At 43.2% G+C, this 20,912-nt stretch overlaps 3 long non-coding RNA genes across 3 annotated transcripts in view; 1 reads left to right on the top strand and 2 right to left on the bottom strand.

Annotated features, from left to right (window-relative positions):
• Positions 1–20,912, bottom strand: part of LOC308475470 — a 597,484-nt gene that overhangs the window by 510,596 nt on the left and 65,976 nt on the right. The window lies entirely within an intron of this gene.
• On the bottom strand, positions 2,739–20,594 carry LOC308474497. The gene is made up of 3 exons (XR_013984764.1): positions 20,547–20,594; positions 6,847–6,954; positions 2,739–2,809 (listed from the first exon to the last, which is right to left on the bottom strand). It is a non-coding gene; the product is annotated as an uncharacterized lncRNA (long non-coding RNA).
• On the top strand, positions 4,859–16,219 carry LOC308474491. The gene is made up of 3 exons (XR_013984763.1): positions 4,859–4,990; positions 10,749–10,851; positions 16,153–16,219. It is a non-coding gene; the product is annotated as an uncharacterized lncRNA (long non-coding RNA).

The following is a 20,912-nucleotide window of genomic DNA, read 5'->3' as shown; positions in this document are numbered from 1 at the left end:
TTTCAAAAAATGAGTGGAGAGCGTTTGGTCCTCCAGATTTTGGACTCCCACCTAACTTCTTAGAATTTATATATCACTTTGAGTGTTCAAGGCACTGTGTATGCGGTGATGATTAAATCCGCACTGTAAGGTTGCATTAAATTTTTTGTATGCTTCTAAACTTGTTGAAAGCCACCTAGACATTGACTGCTATTAGGCAATGAACCAATTAAAGAAATAACTATTACCCCCATATTTCAGAGTGGGGACTGTACCTGGTGGTTTAATTAAGACCACTTGTTTGTTCAAAGCTTGGGTTTTGGCTCACCACTGACACTTAGGTTGTGGACACATAACGGAAGACACAGGGATCAAAGCTGCTTTGGTTTGGGCTGGTGGGGAATATCAAAACACAGCCTTTCCTAAGAAATGACAGGATACATACAGAAAGGAGATGGGTTATATATAGCTAACATTGTGTGTACACTGCTTCCCAAACCAATGGTGGGATGGATGCAGTGCTGGATGCAGACTGAATTGAAGTGTGTATGCATCTTACTATGCAATCCTGTGTGTGTACTTTGAAGCAAGCAGCTTTGGGTTCAGTGGGACTGGCTCCCATAGGATTGTAGGTTGCACTTGCCTGGGGTAAAGTGTCATTTAACTTAATAGGGCTTACTTCTGAGTAGACATGCATTAGAATGCTGCTGTTAGCCAATATGTCAGCACATTGAGTTCACGGTAAAGGAGATTTTCAAACTGGGAAGTTCTGGCTTACAGCACCCATACTATGTAACACTAGATTTCAGAGAATTCAATTTCACTGTTCCTATGAAAGTCATGAAAATGTTATTTCTTGATAGTCCTTACTTTGGAAATATTTTCTTTCCTTCCTTCTTTCTTTCTTTCTTTCTTGGTCAATCTCTCTAAATTCTTAAACGTGAAGGGACTGATGGGTGTCAGTTAGTATGAAAAGAGGTGAATTTAGATGAGCACATTGCATCTGAAATCCCAGCAGAATTCAGGCAACCTCCAGAGAAACATACAACCCCATTGTTCCTTTCCCAGCCTTTAATTAACATGGAAATTGGTTTGGGTTTTTTGTTGTTTTTTACTTCTCTGATCATGGATTATTTATGATTCCAGATAAGCCAGCCATGAACAAAGAAATGTATCTAAAGCACTAACAACATAAAGGGGGGGGGGGGGGAATAAAGGAACGTAAAGAACATATGCTTTCTTTGTTTCATTTTTTTTTTAGTGTTAAAAATAAAACAAGGCAAATTCGTGAGCATAATCAGAATCTTTTCCCAGAGGAATTGATTAAAGGTCAACTGACTGAAGGTTTTTCTTTGTCAAACAAACCTAATGTGCTATGGGCAGATGAACCACATAGTGCAGAATCTATGAGTCTCCTGATGCTGTTGGACTAGATCTACCACTGCCCCTCACCATTGGTCATGTTGGCTGGAGGTGGGGCGAGCTAGGGTCTGGCATCCCCCAAATTCCCCACCACTGGCATAGGTCAAACAGTATCAGGGACATCACCATATAGTGTATAACAGTTCAGAATAGGGAGAATTGCTGCCATTTGACATAAGTGGGAATGTAGTGAGGGTACCCTTTATTAGTCACATTCATGTGTTGTGCCACTTCAGAACACATGCTTGTTGTTTTTTTTGTTCCTGTGCATGCTTTTGGACGTCTTCCTCCACTCAGTGAAGAATTACATCAACCTCGCTTGAGGGATCGTAGCTACAAAACCCTCTACTTATATTAACACGGTCTGCAGCTTTTCAGGCCTCTGAGCGTATGCAGAATACATTTGTCTCACTTTTCAATAACCAAGTCAGGTGCCCCTCCAACAAATCACTAGTTGAATGTATCACTTGGGCCTTTATTTTTGGTAAATTGTATCCAGCAACATTGATTTCTTTCTGAAAGGCGAACTTCTCTATTGTCATTTTACTGAAGTCTCCCGTTTTATGCATCACTTATATTTCTATCAGACAACGCAGCCAGCAGTACTGCTGTAGTAGCAATTGCACTTCATGAAGCCCCAAGCAAAACAAAATAAATAACCCAGCTTCCTTCTATTCTGCAGGCATAGAATCATCCCTTCTTTTGCTACTCTTTAGCTGCCCAGCTATGTTCAGAAGGGTGGTTAAGCTACAAATACCTACCGCTAGTAAAAAAAGAGAAGAAAGCAAAGAGAAAAGGTAAAATTACATGTTTGACCATCAACAAGAAAAGGGCAGAACTCATTAAAAAGCAGGTGGGACTGGCAACAGAATATTGTTATACAGTCAAACCTCTGTTGTCGAATGTAATCATTCCGGAAGACCGTTCAACTTCCAAAACGTTCAACAACTGAAAACTGAAAGCGGAAGCCTCAATGTAATAGGGAAGCTCAAAACGGAAGCCGCATAGCACATTCAGCGTCTGAAAATCGTTCGAAAACTGGAGCAGTTACTTCCTGGTTTTCAGCGTTCGGGAGCCGAAACATTCCAAAATGGAGGCATTGGGAACTGAGATTTGACTGTACTTTGGCTGATGATACTCCATTTCATTACTCCTCTCCCTCCTAATGTTCCACGAGGAGGGCGCAAACTTGGCTCCCCCCAAACCTACTGATTTGAGCAGCAGCACTCACTTCTGAACATCAGAAATAGAAACAGTTATTTCTTTATCAGGATGGAAGTTTACCAGTCTTGGCAGGTGAGCCTTTTTACTTGAGTTGTACAGAACTTTTTCTTCAGGCAGCATGTATTTTAAAAAATGTTTCTGGAAGATGTCACAGCACTTAACCAAGTCTGCAGTCTGTCTCAGTCTGAAAATGACAGAAGAAAAACTTCTTGCAGCAGATTAATTCTGAACTGTGCTTTTTAAATGCATTCTAGGCCTTCTTGAACAGATTTTTGTCTGGGCAGCTCTCCAAAACTATTTACATAAAATACCAGTAAATAACATAATAATAAATCGACCCTTGGCAACAACAAGAAAGAGGGGAGGGGAAATGTAATAGTTTCTTTTTAAAAATGAAAGATCAGTACAATATTCACTTGTACCAAAGGACTCCAATTATTTTTGAAGCAATCTTTCATCAGAGAAGCATCACGCCCATGCCAAAGCAAGTGCATTAATTTTAACCAGGCTTATTATCAGGTTAAGCATGGCCTCAGAATCCCAGTTTGGAAATAAAAAACCTTGCAGTTATTCAAATCCGGGTGCTTCCAGGCACGTGTTTATTGTGGGATTGGTACTCATCCTACATACAAACGTTTTGCAGCATCCGCATGAATCTTCAGAAAGGAGCAGAAGGCTACTAACTAGAACATTTTTTTAAAAAAGGTTTTGTTTCTCTTCCAAAGTAGGAGTTTAGTTGAAATATAGGAAAATCAACTTTACATAACTTGTTAAAAACTAATGGACGACATATTTTCCTTTTTAACTATTGTGAAGTATTATATCTACATTTAAAATAGTATTCCCCCCTGCAAGCTCTGCCCCACATTTCTACCCCAAAGTAGCACTCACCAAGTGAGAACATTAACAACTTTGAACTGACATAGCATTATGGGCATGAGAATGGAAGGGAGTGTAACACCAAGCATCATCAGCAGGTGATTTGCCTTTGAATGTGATCTGATTCACCCTCTCATTTTTGTTTAAAAGTCATAAAAAGGTAAAGGACCCCTGACAGTTAAGTCCAGTCACGAACGACTCTGGGGTTGCGGCACTCATCTCACTTTAGTGGCCGAGGGAGCCGGCATTTGTCCGCAAACAGTTTTTCCAGGTCACGTGGCCAGCATGACTAAGACGCTTCTGGCGAAACCAGAGCAGTGCACGGAAATGCCATTTACCTTCCCGCCGGAGCGGTACCTATTTATCTACTTGCACTTTAATGTGCTTTCAAACTGCTAGGTTGGCAGGAGCAGGGACCGAACAACGGGAGCTCACCCTGTCGTGGGGATTCGAACCGCCAACCTTCCGATCGGCAAGCCCTAGGCTCAGTGGTTTAGTCCACAGCGCCACTGCATAATCCCATTTGGGGGAGAGAGCATAATACCTTCTTCTCATGCACTTGTTGAAACTTCTATCAAACATATGGTGTATATATATATATTATTTATACACTTCTCCTTGCATTTGAAACCTTGGCCTTATTTGAAAATCTCCAGACAATATAGACTTGTTAAATGGGATGGATCTAAAATGTTTCCAGCTCACAGAAATTAACAGGTTGTCCCTCTGCCACCCTACCGTCAAGTGTCATTATTATAAATGTCTTCAAAAAATATGTGTGCATGTCTGAAAATAATTTACATGCCAAAGCATTTGGTATGAAAAATGTCCAGGCTCCAAATGAACTCAGGTTCCTAGAGATTAATCACATAGCAAATAGGAAAACCGTCAAGAAGGAGCAGCCATGTCAGGCTGATGGAGCAAAAACATGAAAGAGCCTTGCAGCATCACCACGACTAAAAAAATTATTGTGGCCTCAGCTTTGGTGAGCCAGCATCCATATCATCAGATGCATGAAGTGGTCATCTAAGTGGGAAAATATATGTTTCCTGAATACAGAGATAAGATGTTTTCAATTTATTTATTTGTTTGTTTATTTATTTCAAAATAAGGCTGAAAACTCAAACATCATAAAAACCCAGGTATGTTTGTGTCATAAATGAATATATTTTTAAATTACTATAATTGTTATCATTATCATTTTTACAGCAGATCTCCAAGGCTGTCAGAGCAACACAACAAACACATCCAAGCATATCCAGAAGTCTCCGTTCTCTCGAGAAGGCAAGGAACTTAAGGATGAGACCTCTGCCACTGTCTCTCTTGCTGCTGTTTTCTCTACGTCAGGGTTAGCCAGTGTAGTGCCCTTTAGATGTTTTGGACTCCAATTCCCATCATCCTTGGCTCAGCTGAGGCTGATGGGAATTGGAGTCAAATATATCTGTAGGGTACCACTTTGGCTATCCTTGCTGTACTTCCTCCAAATGTAAGTTTCTGGCATGGATGTGGTGGGGGAGGGGTAGAAGAAGAGAACTATGGGGGAATCTCCAAGTTTTACCTGAGACACCAAGCCAATTATGACCAAGCAAATTGGTCGTAACTCTTCTGTCGGTGGCCAAAATGGATAGTGGACAAAAAAGACAAATAGCTAAGGTGCTGGTATAGAAATAATTGGAAACACTTGACTCTGCACTGGGGGGATTCCCAGTAATATAGGGGAATGGTCAGTTGGAAAGAGAGAATTGCAGTAAATGGAAGATACTAAATATTGTGTCTCAAATGATAGATCATATTAAGATACTATTTTCTATATTAGTCTAAGGGAGAAGAGAAGTTTTGTGAAAAATTTACGTACTGTACTTTGTGTTTTAAGAGAAAATAGACAACCTGTGTACAAATACCTGTGATAGATAGATGAGAGAAAGATATATAGATAGATAGAGAAATAGGAAGCTAATAGTTTGCAAGAAAACATCCTTTGCTAACATTCTTCAGATGCTGGGTGGTGAGACCAGGGCCAGCTCATCCATGAGGCAAGGTGAAGCGACTGCCTCAGGCAGCAGGATCCTGTGGGACAGCAGATCCTGTTGTTGATCTTTGTTCCCCGCCCCCTGTTCTTCATACTGTACTGTATAGATCTTCCTTCACCTCTCCTTCCTTGGCAAGGAGGGGGATGCCATTTTGTGGTCCGCCTCATGCAGTGGTGGAGCTTTATGCTCTGGCACCGGGGGTGGAGAGCAGGTGGGGGCGGGGCTGGCATGCATTCCGGAAGTGTGGCGCGCTGCCTGCGGGGGCGTGGCTCCCAGCACAGGCGGGGGGCAGCCTCGATGGCACCCCACCGGGATCGCGCTGCCAGGGGTGGTGCGCTCCCCCCGCACTCCTCTTCCTCCGCCAGTGACCTCATGTGCCAAAATGTATTGGTTGGGACTTTATTTTCATATGGAATGAAAAGGGAATAAAAAGTGAAAGAACGGACAGCTTACGTATGCCAAAAGGTTCATCCACAAAACAAGTTGGGTAGACCTAAACAAAAAGCCCTTTGTGTATCAGTTCTTGACAATAGTGGTGTTGGATGAATGCTGTAATGGCTGCTCCTACTGACTGCTCAGTACAATTGGAAATGTAATGGTAACAACAATAATAGGGGTAATTTAGAAGCACACAGTTCAACACAGGCATGGTATCTTAATTTCTTGCGTATAACAAAACAACACAAACAATGCTTCCCTCAAGAACTGTTTTGCAACTCAATTCCACAGGGCAGATGATCGACTTCTTATCTTGCATTTACAGGAGCAAAAATGCTCGGGGTTTGGATCCTCTTAAAAAAAACGGAGGGCACATCCCAGGGAGTTTCCATCTGTGGTGCAGTCTTTCCAAAGGAATTGGTTCCCTTCCATGCAAAACATAAAGAGGCATGTGGGCAATTCTTAAATTATAAGTAATAAGGTAGGATCCCCCAATGAAACCTGTAAGCCTTTCCCAACCCCAATTTCAGCCAGATCTTCAGCCGCTTCTCTCAGTTGCCTTCTTAACACAATAGAGTTCCAACCAAATGTATGCCCTGGGAGTTGCGACATCAGGCCACTGGGATACTTATAAAATGGTGGGCAGCTTACAAAGGGTAACACTGCAAGCTGCCGGCCAGTTTAAATTTCAGTATAACCTGAAACCAGGTGAAAATCCTCATCGACCAGGATAGCGAAGCTGATGCAAAGTATAAACAAGGCATGGACCAGAGAGATCTGAGGTTTTGGAAATCAGGAGTGTGAATTGGATATAAGATTAAACAAGGAGTTACTACTGAAAGCAACAAGGGATATTTGAGCTTCAGCATCCCACCTTGTAACTGGAGCTGTCATCTTTTGTATAGGCTAACATTTGTATGAAGTGCAGTCTTCAGGGAACTTCTGACGTTCTTTGTTCACAGAACTTAGGAGGAATTCATACCTGACAGAATCAAAAAGAGAATTTCTGAATGGCATATTTTTCTAGACTTTGCCCTCAATAGGTGCATCATCAATGCAGTAGGTCTTTTAGGTTTTCCCAGCATGGGATATATTCAGTGTGTTATGAACTCTTTCCCAACAGGTATTCATCTTCACACACAACCACTGTAGGTGAGGATAATGCCCTTTTAGTGAGCACCCACAGTCCCAAACATGCTTTCTGTTTGTGTTTAATCCTCATCTAATCCCTTTAAAAAAAACCTGTGCAAAAGATGATGAAGACATCATGCAGTCTCTCTGTGATTCCTGCAGAGGCTAGCAAGAGAGCAACACAGAATTTTGTATAATACTTCACTCATTTGACTGATTCCACCTTGGAATTCTTTGTTCCAGCTCTGCCAGAGCTGGATTTTCTATCATCCACCCCCAATAGTAGCATTTTTCACCCCTTTCCAGTGATAAAATGGGAGAGGTATTGGCTTGAAGGAATTATTAATATGGCACCATTTGCTTTCTTATTCTCGAGCCCCTGGGAAGCCCAGATGAAGATGGATGCTTTTTGTTTGTTCGCCATACAAATGCCTCTTGATTGCCTTGGGTTTCAGAGTGACTTTTGATTAGGGCATTCAATTGATTAAAGATTTTTAGCTGGCTAATTACCTGGCAATGGCATTCAACTGATAGATTAATTTATTGATGACGTTTAAAAAACTGGACATACTGCAAAGCTTCTGTCAGTGTGCCTTGGAGGAAAAGGAGGCGTTGTCTTAGTGAAAGATGAACAAAATGTGATAAGCAAAAGCTAGTATTCATTGCTAGAAGGAAAAGGCATTGGAAACATTTCCTCTCTTTTTCGTCATGAATACTTTATCAAGCTTTGACAATAGTATATCCCAGCTCTGTCAGTGAGATCATACGAAGAAGAACTGCTAGTTGTCCCCTGTGCTGCAGAGGCCTTTCTGGCCTCCACTAGAAGTTGGGCATTCGCTGTCACCAGCCCCATGCTGTGGAATATTCATCACATTTGAGCTTCAGGAATCTCTTGGAAACCTAAGTATGTTGACAGGCCTATACAGTTGTCCAAAAATTTCCCCAGTCATTTTAATAACTGCCTCACCTTGCCTCATATGTGGGCTAGCCCTGATCACAAGTTCTCTAGTGTAACTTACTAAAATGCCATTAACAAACAAATAAATCCCAAGATCTATCAGTATTGTTGGAGATGCAAGTGTATTGAACCACTTCAGTTGCCTATGATTCTGACTCTTAGATCTTGCCTTTCAGAATGGCTTTTGTTCTGTGTCAGCTCTGGATACAAACAGGAAGGAAAAGCCATTGTCAGTTTTCTTTTGCATCAAGAAAGAGAGAAAGGAGCTGATGCATGCACACCGCCGACATGGTGGCAGACCTTGAACAACCCTACATCCCTAAAGTTACTGCCTGTTGTGCCCTTGACTAATTAATCTGGGGGTGGGTTTTAATTTGTGGCCACAACAATGTGTAATTAAAAAAAGCTTTCGGCAATCCTCTTAACACCGCTCAGTAGACCCTGGGTGAACAGCTGAATCTTACAACTCAGTAGCTTTCCAACATCTCCGTTTTCCAATTAAACAGATTCAAGGAATCCCTGGCTGCATTCAGATACATCAACTGCATGCAGTGCTGCAGCTACTGGTGTTTCTGCTGCACTCTCTCATTTATATGTCTCACCCTATAATTTCTCCCATATTTGTAGACTTTACTGCAGTATCTCAGCTGCCTAATGTTCAGATCTACCACTCAAATGAGATTGTGCAATTTGAAGCAGTGTCAGTCACAGGTACATGGTGCTCTCTGAGGTGTAGGCCAGTGGGCACCTCTCCTTCCCTGCTAGGGCCAACACTTAAAAGAAAAAGAAAAAAGGGCTTCCTGCAGTACTCAGACATTTCCAGACATCCAGCCCCGCCTGATGCTTCCACAAGATGGCTTGCCCTGTTGCGCGGCACAGCCCTGATTTTAAGGGAAGAGAGGAAAGGCAGGGCAGTCTTGTGCTTGCCAGTGCCAAACCCAGACACCTCGCCACCTGAGGCAAAGTGCAAGATGCAGCAGTCTGACTTAGGGAACACAGGTCTGGGACTTCAGCTGCAGCAGCATCTGCCTAGGAAGCCATTTCACTCCGTCTAATGATAGGGTCAGCCCTGGTGTACAGTATATCTTCCAAGTCTCCCTCCACAAAGAATGGGCTCATTTACATTTTGTGATTCCACGGATACAGACAGTTTTGCTAAACTGAAAGATGAAGGGACCCAAAGCTGTGTAAGAAATGACACCTGTGCTAGTGGTTTCTTCCAGCAATTCTATCCACCCAGCCCTAGTAGATAGGATTCCTGACCTTTTAATTTAAAATAATACAGATAACCTAGGTGCCATAGCCAAGGCTAGACAAAGATGGTAAGGCCGGACCTTGAGTGTTCTTATTCAGTTCAGGCATACCTCCCAATGAATCTGCGATTATGAAAACACACGTCTGCTTTGTGTGGTCTAGCTTGTGACCGAAGCCCTGAAAACGATGCCACTCACTCATATGTTGACTTGCTGACAATGCTGCTAGGCCCTGCCCCAGCTTGTGAATCAAAACGTGTAGCTCAATATCAGCAATTTCAAGCAGAAATCATACAGATAAGTGTTGCTCTAGCAGTGAAAACAAGCTTGGCTGTATGATCCCAGCTGAAATCGATAGTAAGCTTTTCCAGTGAGAAGGAAGCAATAGAGAATGTTCTATGTTTTGAATATAAGTTTAGAACAGGAGCAGGGCAGAGGTGCAAGTGGAAGGTTTGCAGAAAATATTAACACACACCCATTCATATTCCAGCTAACATGTACTGGAACTAAGGTCTGGCTTAAATTAAATGTCATCTGTCATAAAAAAATTTAGAATCTCAGGTTCCAACTCTCCAACCCACAAAAAGCGAGTGATTTTCTGCTTCTGTATATGAAGGCAGGCACTGTATGTACCCTTCCAGCCCAATTTGCAGAGGTGCATATAAAATCCTTCTGCACACCTCCCTATCTTTGCCTAGACTTGCTAACTTGATGTCTGACATTTCCCCACTAAGTGTTTTTAGGGATTTTTTAAATGAAATTGAAAGCAATGTCCTGGAGACTCAAGGCAGGCATTCTCGCATTACAATGGTACCTCGGGTTAAGTACTTAATTCGTTCCGGAGGTCAGTACTTAACCTGAAACTGTTCTCAACCTGAAGCACCGCTTTAGCTAATGGGGCCTCCTGCTGCTGCCGCGCCGCCAGAGCATTATTTCTGTTCTCATCCTGAAGCAAAGTTCTTAACCCGAGTCTGTGACCTGAAGCGCATGTAACCTGAAGCGAATGTAACCCGAGGTACCACTGTACTTAAAAATAGCAAAAACAAACACAGTGCAAATTTAAATAATGGCTTCATGCAGATAGTTAATACTTTATCCTGACCAATAATTGCCTGACTTCCCAAGCAGTGAATCTGTTCACACATTACTGAAAACTCTTCTCTACATGCTCTTGAAGTTTAAAACTGTGATGTACAGATGGTATTGTTCGTGTGGCCACTCTGATACCTCCGAGGGATTTCAATGAGGTGATATTTGGATGTAGAAAACAGGTAGCCAAACAGGTTGCATGTCTTGAAAATGTATGGGGAGTGTGGAATCCTCTGCAATTTTATATTTATATGCCATTGTGCTTGCTAACCATTCTCTCTCTTATTTTTAACATTCAACATTTCGGTTCACATTTTAATTACGTGGCCCTGTTCTATTCCTCAGACAATACAGCTGTCACCTTGAGGGCTTCATTGCCTGTCCACACACACCTTTTGCCACAGGAAGCGCTGATGTGCATGAGAAGCGTGACTTGCGTAAGTCACTGGTAGGTGAGCTGTAGTCCAATGTGCTATAGAACAAGTCAAACATCAGGTTGTATTTGTGAAACGATGCTGACATATATAGGACACCCACGCTGGCTCTGCAACTTAGTTATTTTACTAGATCACTGCTTCAGGTGCTAAACAGCAATGAGGAAGGACTTGGCTACCAGCTGAAAACAAAATGTATCACAAGTGTGGCTATCTTATTTTTGTGATCCTGAATAAAACAGGGAAATAGGGAGGTGCCTTACTGTGCTGGGCCCAAGGGTAACCCGAGAACCATGGTCCAGGTCCGGTCCAGAATCCGTAGGTTCCACTAGGAGTCAGTCTGACAGGGTCAAGGCAGGAAACCAGGCAAGGACAGGTACAGGATCTCAGGCAAGGCCTGGCATACAGCAGTGTTGCTCCCGCAACCTGGGGCGGGGTCTGACAGCCTTTTATGTTTGTCAGGGTAATGGCTGGTCCTGATCCCCCGATGACTCACCTCCCTGTTTCACCCAGAGGCGAGCACTTCTCCTGCGAGTACTCAGCTCTCCCCTTCTCTCAGACCTTAGTCTCTGCAGCTTGGGAGACGTCAGTGGGCTACTAGACCCAGGGGCTGCCTCAGCCTCCCCTGACCAAACTGGTAATGGAGCAGCTGTAAGTGATGGCCCAGCTGAAGGCAACGAGGTAATCCCTGCATCTGGAGCCAGGGCAGGCTCAGGCCCCTGACTCAGCCCAGCTGGGGTTTGTTGCAGGGGATCCTGTGCAGACTGGAATTCTTCAGGACCAGGCCCCAGACTTGGTTCAGATGATGCCTGAGGCAAAGGATCCAGTGCAGACTGAGACTCCTCTGGTTCTAAGTCTGAGCCCGAGTCCCAGGCCATCACACTTAGACTGAGTCAGACTAAGTCCATGTAGTACAGTACAGTCGTACCTTGGTTTTTGAACAGCTTAGTTCTTGAACATTTTGGCTCCCAAACGCTACAATCCCGGAAGTGACTGTTCCGGTTTGCAAACTATTTTTGGAAGCCGAACATCCAACAGGACTTCTGCGGCTTCCAATTGGCTGCAGGAGCTTTCGAACGTTTTGGAAGTCAAACAGACTTCCAGAACGGATTCCGTTCGACTTCCAAGGTACAACTATTGTCTACATGGCTTGGCAGTGGCTCTTCAAGGTTTCGGGCAGGATAGCCTCCTAAGGCCTGAGACCTTCCAAATGCTCTATCACTGAGCTACAATACCACAGGAAGACTATAAGCCCAGAGTGGACTATAAGCTTATAGTGAAAGCCGCCCAGAGTGGCTGGGAAAACTCAGCCAGATGGGTGGGGTAGAAATAATAAATTATTATTATTATTATTATTATTATTATTATTATTATTATATTAATGTGACACCAAAACAGAGAAAGTCCATCTAGCTCCTTATTGTCCACACTGATCAGTGGCACCTCTTCAGGCAGGAAAGTTTCTCAGTCTGACCTGGAGATTCCAGGGATTGAACCTATGACCCTCTACATGCACTGCCACTTTGCTACAGCCCTTCTCCAATAAAGGTCATGTTTCTGGTGCATCTTCTTTTGGGTATTTTCCTATTGGTAGTCCACTTCTGTCAGAATCCATCTCAAAGTGCTTACAGAGCAGTCTTACACGGATCTACTCAGAAGTAATCCCCATTGAGTTCACTGTGGCTTGCTTAGAAGCATAGAATCTTACAGTTGAAAGGGACCCGGAGGGTCATTGAGTCTAACCCCCAACAATGCAGGAATCTCATCAATGACAGAGGGATTAAAAACCTCCAATGCAGAGGAGTCCACAGCCTGCTGAGGAAGTCTGTTCCACTGTTGAACAGCTCATACTGAAGACAGCCCGGTATAGGGAAGTTTTAAATGGTTTATTATGTTTCTGTATATGCTGAAAGCCGCTCAGAGTGACTGAGGCAACCCAGTCAGATGGGTGGGGCACAAATGTTGTTGTTGTTGTCGTTGTCAGAACATTCTTCCCAGGTAAGTGACTACAGGAATGTAGTGAAGAAGAAGAAATGAGATTGATTAGAAATTCAATCATCTTGGACAATCCTGTCGAAGTCCATCCTATTTTCCCATTTCTCCCCTCAAAAAAGTTCAACTAGAAGTGGCCTTAAATGTGAGGCTGCAGTGAGCAATGAGAGTGCCCTTTTTTGTAGTATAAACAGCAGCAGGTTCAAAGGGGCTGGATGAGTTAAAGTTTAATCCTTGCCTTCCACTGGAGTCCCAGCCAAAATTGCCACACAAAGTTGTTGTTTGTATTGGGAAGGAGCCTCCTACCCCCCCCCACCCACGCCCACGCCAGGCTTACCTCCTTATGCAAACATCAGTTTCAGGCAAGTGATTTCCAGCGGAAGGACTGTAGTGGGTGGGGTGAGAGAGTTGAAGTTTAACCATTAAAGGAGGTAGAGAAGGAGTCTTTAATGCCCTCCCCACCCCACCCCAAAGCCTACTTGCTTGTAAAATGCTTGCACATAATTAACCCCACATCCAGTTTGGTCCTATGTCTAATTATTCAGTCTACCACATGTGGTCTCCTGGCAGCATATTTCAGATGGGTGAATTTAGGCTCCCAAAGATCTGCCTTCACTGGCAGGTTCCAGAGGGTTTCTGGTTTATTTCTCTCTCTCCCCCCCCCCCCCAATTTATTACTTTATCATGGATTCCCAGTAGCCAATGCTGAATTCATTTGGAAATGTAAGAAGAAACACCTTTAAGCAAGAGTACCGCTTGCTGGAGCACAGATTCATAGAGCTGCCCTTTCCTCAGGTGTTATATATCAGCTAGTAGGTGCGAAATGTCAGCATTGATATGAAAGGGACTTGTAATTTGTCTTGAAAATGAAATGCCGAAAAGTTTGTACATGACCTCATTTTGAACAGATGGAAAGAGTAGCTCAGTTGGGGAGATTTGGAGCCATACAAGCCAAAAACATGGTTGTAGGACAGCAACAATGCAGTATGTGACCCACCATAATCTTGGGTGCTATTTTTTTTTGACACTGGAGAATTCTATGAGCACAGCGATCCCAAGATGGGGAGGTCTATTTAGCAAGGCTCTGCCCAACTGGGATAGACCTTTGGAAGGATATTACTTGCATAACCTAACCCCTCAAATAGTCAACATTCTGGGGGTTAAGACTGCTCTATTAGAGCACCCTGCTGCAGAACTTGCTCCTAGGAGAGTGTTTTGAATTCCTCCCTTAGAGTCCTCTTCTGAAGAAAATGACATGTTTGAAAGTGAAAGTATAATTAAGGTTTCTATGTTGTAAACTAAATCTGCCCTTTTTCCCTTATGAGGTATCTAAGAGCCCATATAGAGTCCTTATGTAGGTTCCTATTGGTAGGAGAAAATAACGGAGGCCAACCAGAGAATATTGACAAGCAAAGCAGCTAGTAAGCCTGATCTTTATTGATCTGTTGCAACAGGGTGCTCCCTCACACGCAGGAAAGGAGGAGGAACCCCGAACAACAGTGTGTCTGCCCTTATATGGACATTTTAAATTCCCTGCCCTGGAGCTCAAGACCACTGCTCCATACATCATACATACATCACAGAAGGGGTTTAACCACCCCCCAGATACATCATCTGAAATCTGAGTGTGTTGTTTATCTCGTCTGACAGGTTACCTGTTAATGCTTACTTGTTTGGATACCCTGGGGAGTCTGGCCAGTCTTTTGTAATGATAAATATTTAGTTCCTGAGCCAGGTCACAGGCTCACCCTATTCATACACAGACATACCCTTAAGACAGGATTTGTGAAGGAAAAGACAATGGGGAGGCTTTTCCATTTTCCTTTGACCTTGCAGAGAAAACATTTGGTCAGTTTGGGAGCCAAAAATGGTTTCATGTCGGTCTTACTGTGCTGATCTATATACGTGCTTGGTTGGTACATTTATGAACATTTATTATATATCTAAGACCTTAAATTCTTATCACATCAATTAGAAGAATCTAACTGATATGTGACTTGTAGGGTAGCCTCTTGAAGGCTTCCAGTCTTAGGAAAAGGTATATGGAGCTAGTTAACTTCTTCAGATACTCTGAGTTTTCAGCACATAAACTTACTGACCTGTATTTTTTTTCTATATTTAGTTTTATTTTTTGTAGAGCGAATACATATAAAACTTTGTCAATCATGTATTACACTTTTTTTTTTTTGAGTTTGAGTTTGAAAGTATTTGTGTATTTTGTCTTGATATGGTGTGCAAACAATATCAATGAATTCCATTTATTCATAGAACCTTTGGCTGACCTCCAGGATTCCATCCCTAACTCCCTCCTACAGTATTTCTTGCAGCCCACGCCTTGTGTGTGCCACATGCAATCTGTTACATGCCCCAACTGAAGCCACAAGAAAACAGAGAGGGTAGTGTTATAAGAATTCTAAGGTCTCAAATAGAGAATAAACATTCATAAATGTACGCGTATTGAAACCAATCTGATAGAACCATGTTTCTTAGCATTCTAGATAGAATTTAAGGCATCTTTGGGTGTTTGCCTGAACATTCAAATGCTCAAGGTGTGGAAAGAGACAGGTGTGCATATGCAAGCCCTATCCCAATGTCCCCATGCACACCACCCCAATGCTTAGCCCCTGACCTTTTAATTGCATAAGGAAGGTCTGCATGAGGCATCCAAAAGTATTCACTTGAACTTGAGTTGAGTCGTTTGCGTGATCCTGCTTTATGAGGGTCCCCAGTTGTCCTCAGTTGTCTGGAGGGTCCTACTCACATCCCAATGAACATGAGTAGAAGCCCCATAAAATATGTCCCTGTGCAACATGGAAACATCGGGGAAAGCCCAGGTGAAAAGAACACACATGAGCTGTGATTGCAGGGGGTTTGGACTAGATGCTCATTTGGGTGCCCTCTCCTCTGACTCTACAATTCTATGAGGACATTGTGCATTGGGATTGTGTCTGCATCCCTGTCCACACTTGAAACACTTGTACGTTCAGATAAATGCCTGAACATGCATTTCCTAAATATGCACACCTTTCCTAACCAAAATTACTCTGCTTGGGGTTAACCTTGACTGTTACAGATTGGGTTTGGTTAGCTTTCGGTATTTATATGGAAGCTCTGGTATAGCTCAATTGGTAGACCATAAGACTCCTAATCTCAGAGTTGTGGATTCGAGCCCCATGTTGGGCAGAAGATTCCTGCATTGCAGGAGGTTGAACTAGGTGATCCTAGTGGTCCCTTCCAACTCTATAAATCTATGGTTCTATGATCTTATGGGTCTCTGGGTCCAATCCTCCAGTAAAGAGTCATGCGTTTCCTATTTTTCTTAGGAAATCAAGAATTCCACACCAAAAGTTCTCTAATTACTCTCAAGTGGATGCTACCTGAACTAAAAGGTAAAGGTAAAGGTACCCCTGCCCGTATGGGCCAGTCTTGACAGACTCTAGGGTTGTGCGCTCATCTCACTCTAGAGGCCAGGAGCCAGCGCTGTCCGCAGACACTTCCGGGTCACGTGGCCAGCGTGACGAAGCTGCTCCGGTGAACCGGCACCAGAGCAGCACACGGAAACACCGTTTACCTTCCCGCTATAAAGCGGTACCTATTTATCTACTTGCACTTAAGGGTGCTTTCGAACTGCTAGGTGGGCAGGAGCTGGGACCGAACGACGGGAGCTCACCCCGCCGCGGGGATTCGAACCGCCGACCATGCGATTGGGTTTTACCCACAGCGCCACCCTTGTAAAAAAATTAAGTTATACATTAGCCCAATAACTTCATCTCTTGTCACCTCTATTTGACTTAGATATTTTGGATACTGAATCCTGCTTGGCCTACCAGTCTGCCAAAATTGTGCGAGTTGCCTAACAAATGAAATCCCAAAATATTATTCTGCCCCAACATGGTTTTGGGGTGTCAGCCTCAGCTCTTCACAGCCTGGCTCATTGGTAGATGCATGTGCATCTTTTGTTTTCATACTCTCTCTTCAATCCCATTTGTCCTCTCCCAAGAGGTCCCTACTGTTTCATCCGCTCCCCAGTCTAATAAGGAGAATTTTATTTTGTTTAACAGGAATCAATATGGGAGGGAAAGTGCTAAACAGTGAGTTGAACTGTGTATGCTTCATCTGTTGGAAAACAGGAAAAGAAGGATTACTCATAAGGATCTAAGATTTTACAACTGAATAAACGAAAACACCCGTTCTTTCTCAGTCTGACACTTAGCATCCAGCTAAGTCACTTCTCCATTCCAGTCTGAGAAAGGTCAAACAACAAGGTCCTTCACAGTTATTTAAACTATTGAGAGTATAAAGACAACACAGTTTGGAGAAAATATGCCAGGTTGCCATATGCCAAGGACCTGTGATCAAGCATTTCCTCCAATAAATTTTTCAGTACTTCTGTAGCCTAAGAGTACATGCTGTTAGTGCCTTGAAATGGGAGATGTTTGCCCAGTCTAACCTGGAAGAGCTGTAGTTCAGCAGTAGATGGGGCTGACCCTATCGTTAGGTAGACTGAGACAGTCACTTCAGGCAGTAAGAGAGGCAGTGGCAGCTGGGGTTGTCAGAGAATTATGTTGTAAATCAGGCTTGCTCAATGAAATATACTCGGAGTTGAGAGTGGATTTCATGCTCTTTATTCCGCTCATAGTGGTGAGGAGGAATGGAAGTTCCCCCAGAATGTCTGCTTTATATACATTATTTATACAATGGGCCCCACGTGATTGGCTAATTCTGGGATTCTCCTGTAGGCCAATCAGGTTGCGGATTCACTTCCACCTGGAGCTGGATTGGGTGGCTCCTATGGCCCAATCAGATTGCTGCATTCTGAATCCTATTGTTCTAGGACCAATCAGACTGCTGCATTTTGGATCCTATTCAACTGAGTACATAACACTCAATTTCGGCCCTCCAGATGTTTTTGGCCTACAACTCCTATGATCCCTAGCTAGCAGGACCAGTGGTCAGGGATGATGGGAATTGTAGCCTCAAAACATCTGGAGGGCCGAGGTTGAGCCTGTTGTAAATAAATCCAAAAGCTGAAATTGCTGTGGTTTGCATATTCATCTATGGTCAGGAATCAGTCAAAGCAATACCCATCACAACATTGTTGTTACTGCTGTTGTTTTAAATAAAACCCTGCAAATTATACAAAATGGCATTGTTTTTTAAATTGCTTTGACATTTCCTTTGCATTGTAATGGCTTTCTTCAGGGTTGAGTAGAAGAACTCGTGCATGCAGCCATCAAAGCAGGATTTAGCCCACCCACCAGCTGCTGCTGGGTCGGTTAAATCGTGCTTTCTGCAGGGCTGAGGTGCATCAGTAAGAATGGTTATGACAAAAATACAACAGGATTTTAAAAAGAGTAGACAGCAAGGCAAATAAGAAACCACTGTTAGCAGAAGCAGAACTGAAATGGAATGAAACAGCGCTGATTATGGTGAATATAGGTCAGAATGGAAATTGCTGCTTTTGTATATCCCTAGTGGCAGCTAGGGATGGATGGGCCCATTACAGTCCCAATTCTACATGGGGACAGTGCTAAGTAAGTCTCATCTCATTTCCATGCAGGTTTTGAAGAGAAAATCCTTCAAATTCTGCATGGAAATGAATTAAACAGCAATACTTCTGAGGTAGTCCAAGTTCTGCAGTCCCAGCACTGTGCTCTATTCTACCCCTTTTACAAGCTTCAGACATCAACCTCCTGCTCACAGCTTAGAGTGGCTTGTTGCCACATGCTTTGAGCAAAATAGGGCAGGGTTCCCCAAACTTGGGTCTCCAGCTGTTTGGGGACTACAACTCACATCATCCCTAGCTAGGAGGACCAGTGGTTAGGGAGGATGGAAACTGTAGTCCAAAAAGAGCTGGACATCCAAGATTGGAAAACGCTGGACTACAGCTAGTCCTTCCTGGGAATGACAGCACCTGATGACATGGGGGGGGGGGTGCAGCAGCTGTCCCCAGCTCCAGACTGTGAGCATCTGGGTGATTCCTGGAGCTTTGTGAAGCATTTTGTTGTTGTGCATTAAATGGATAGAGGAAACACACTAGCCCTCCGACCACCTCATAGTGTGATCTGCAGGATTGCAGATTCTAAAGTGGACTATACAGTGGGCTCATGACTCAGTCCAGTTCTTGATCTGCCAGGCATGAACTGGGTGAGTCCACTTTGAAATCCGAGTTCTGTGGATTCCTCCTCCTGCATCCCTTATGGCACAGATCTAGGGGCCGTTCCCATGCAGAGATACATGGTGCCTAAACTAGCCTGCTGTCCTCTGGTGGGGTGGAGAATACTGTCCTACAAGATTCAGTTGCTAGGTTGGCCAGCTTCTGTACATTAAATAGGGGTGAGCAGGGCTCTGTTTGTTTTTCAGTGGGAGCTCAATGGAACTCAGTTCCAGCACCTCTCAGGTGGGCACCATTGCCATTCTGAGAGAGCAAGGGAGGCATTCATAGTGAGTTCTGGCACCTATTTTTCTAGAAAAATAGCACTGGGGGCGAGGCACTATTTTGTCCATCACCTCAGGCAGCAAAATGTATTTGGCTGTTCCTGGCAATAGAATCATAGAACTGGGAGCACAGGCTCCACTTGCAAAGATCCCAGGCCTCTCCTGGAAAAGAGTTTAAAAGAACAAAGTTCTCTTATTTTCAGTAAGGGGGCTGTGATATAGGCATTGACTTCACAAAATTACTAGTGTCTGTCAGGAACTATACCGAACGGTATGTCTGCAGGGACCCATAGGACGGCTCACACCACCATGGTGTTGCTTTATCACATTTTCTTTTAAACACAGCTGGAGTAAACACTTTGCCTGCATCCTTAAAAATATATATATATATACGTCAATGCCTGCTTTTTGCCATATTAGCTTCTTTCATTTTCAAGTTGATAGGCCACTTTGTTCTTTTCCCTGCTGTCTAGAGGTCCTAGAAGATTTCATCTAACACAACCTTTCAAGCACTTTCACAGACCTTGGAGTTAGCCTGTCTCTCTCTCCCCCCCCCCCCCCACCTCCTTCTCCACACCACAGCCAGACATAGAAAGCAATTTGCCAACGGAGAAATGTATAACCCTGATGCGAGAGAGGAAGATTGGTATGGGCTGTCTTCCCCCCTCCCCCCCCCATGCCTTAAGATGCTTCTCTGCACATATGAGCATCATCAACATAATAAGCATAAAAAGCTCAGTTGGAATTTAATGTCAGGCAGTAATGTATTAATTAATATCATTGTTATATTTCTTGGATTAGAATATCCTCCCTACCCTGCCCTGGATAACCATATGAATAGTTATTTTTTCATATTCTGCAATTTGTTTATTTATTTATTTTGCAAAGGATGCATTATGCAAGGGAAACCAGATTGCCTGAAAGAGCTTATAAAGTGAATTTTCCCCTCAGAGAAAACTGCCAACATTCCTTGCAAGGAACAAGTGATGCAGAAGAAACCCAGAGCTTACTAAGAGAAAGGACACTCCTCTTTACCTCTTCATTTGGCTTTGCTTAATGTGAGTTTGCTGTCATTTTTAATCCACTGGGAACGGGGGAATCCAACAGAAATAAAACTTCTCATTTAAACTTTTCCATAGTTAAGGTTCTACTCTCATCAGTTTAATAGCTGAATCAAAATAGCTGGGCAACTAATATACATCCAAGCTACAAAAGTAGCTGCTAGCATTCAAAGAACCCTTTGTAGAATCCTGAAATGTTTTCTGAGGACAGTACTTACCCAGAAAGCAACCCAAAACCTCTCCAACCTCAGGAAATAGCAGTTGTCAACAAACTTGAATATTGCCATCCAAAAAAGCTCTAAAAATAATACCTCAAAACCCAAAGGGAATTACTTAGCCTGGTACAGAATGACCTGTCAGCCAAGCAATATAGTTGAATGTTTATTATGATGCACTTCTCTTGTGATGGCTGAAGGAAAATGCCAGGGGGGCGGAAATCTGCAGAGCCGGTTTAGTAGGCAAAATAGATAGCATACTCTGAATATTCTTATCTAGATCATGATAATGAGGTGACTGCAGAATAATCGCTTGAAACACATCCACATTTACCATTTACCCTTCACTTTCTAGGCACAAGTCCACGC

The sequence above is a fragment of the Podarcis pityusensis genome (genome assembly GCF_964106645.2).
Source record: "Podarcis pityusensis genome assembly, chromosome: 1".
NCBI lineage: Eukaryota > Metazoa > Chordata > Lepidosauria > Squamata > Lacertidae > Podarcis > Podarcis pityusensis.
Note: the sequence above shows the minus strand (reverse complement) of the source record. Positions and strands in the feature narration are given on the sequence as shown.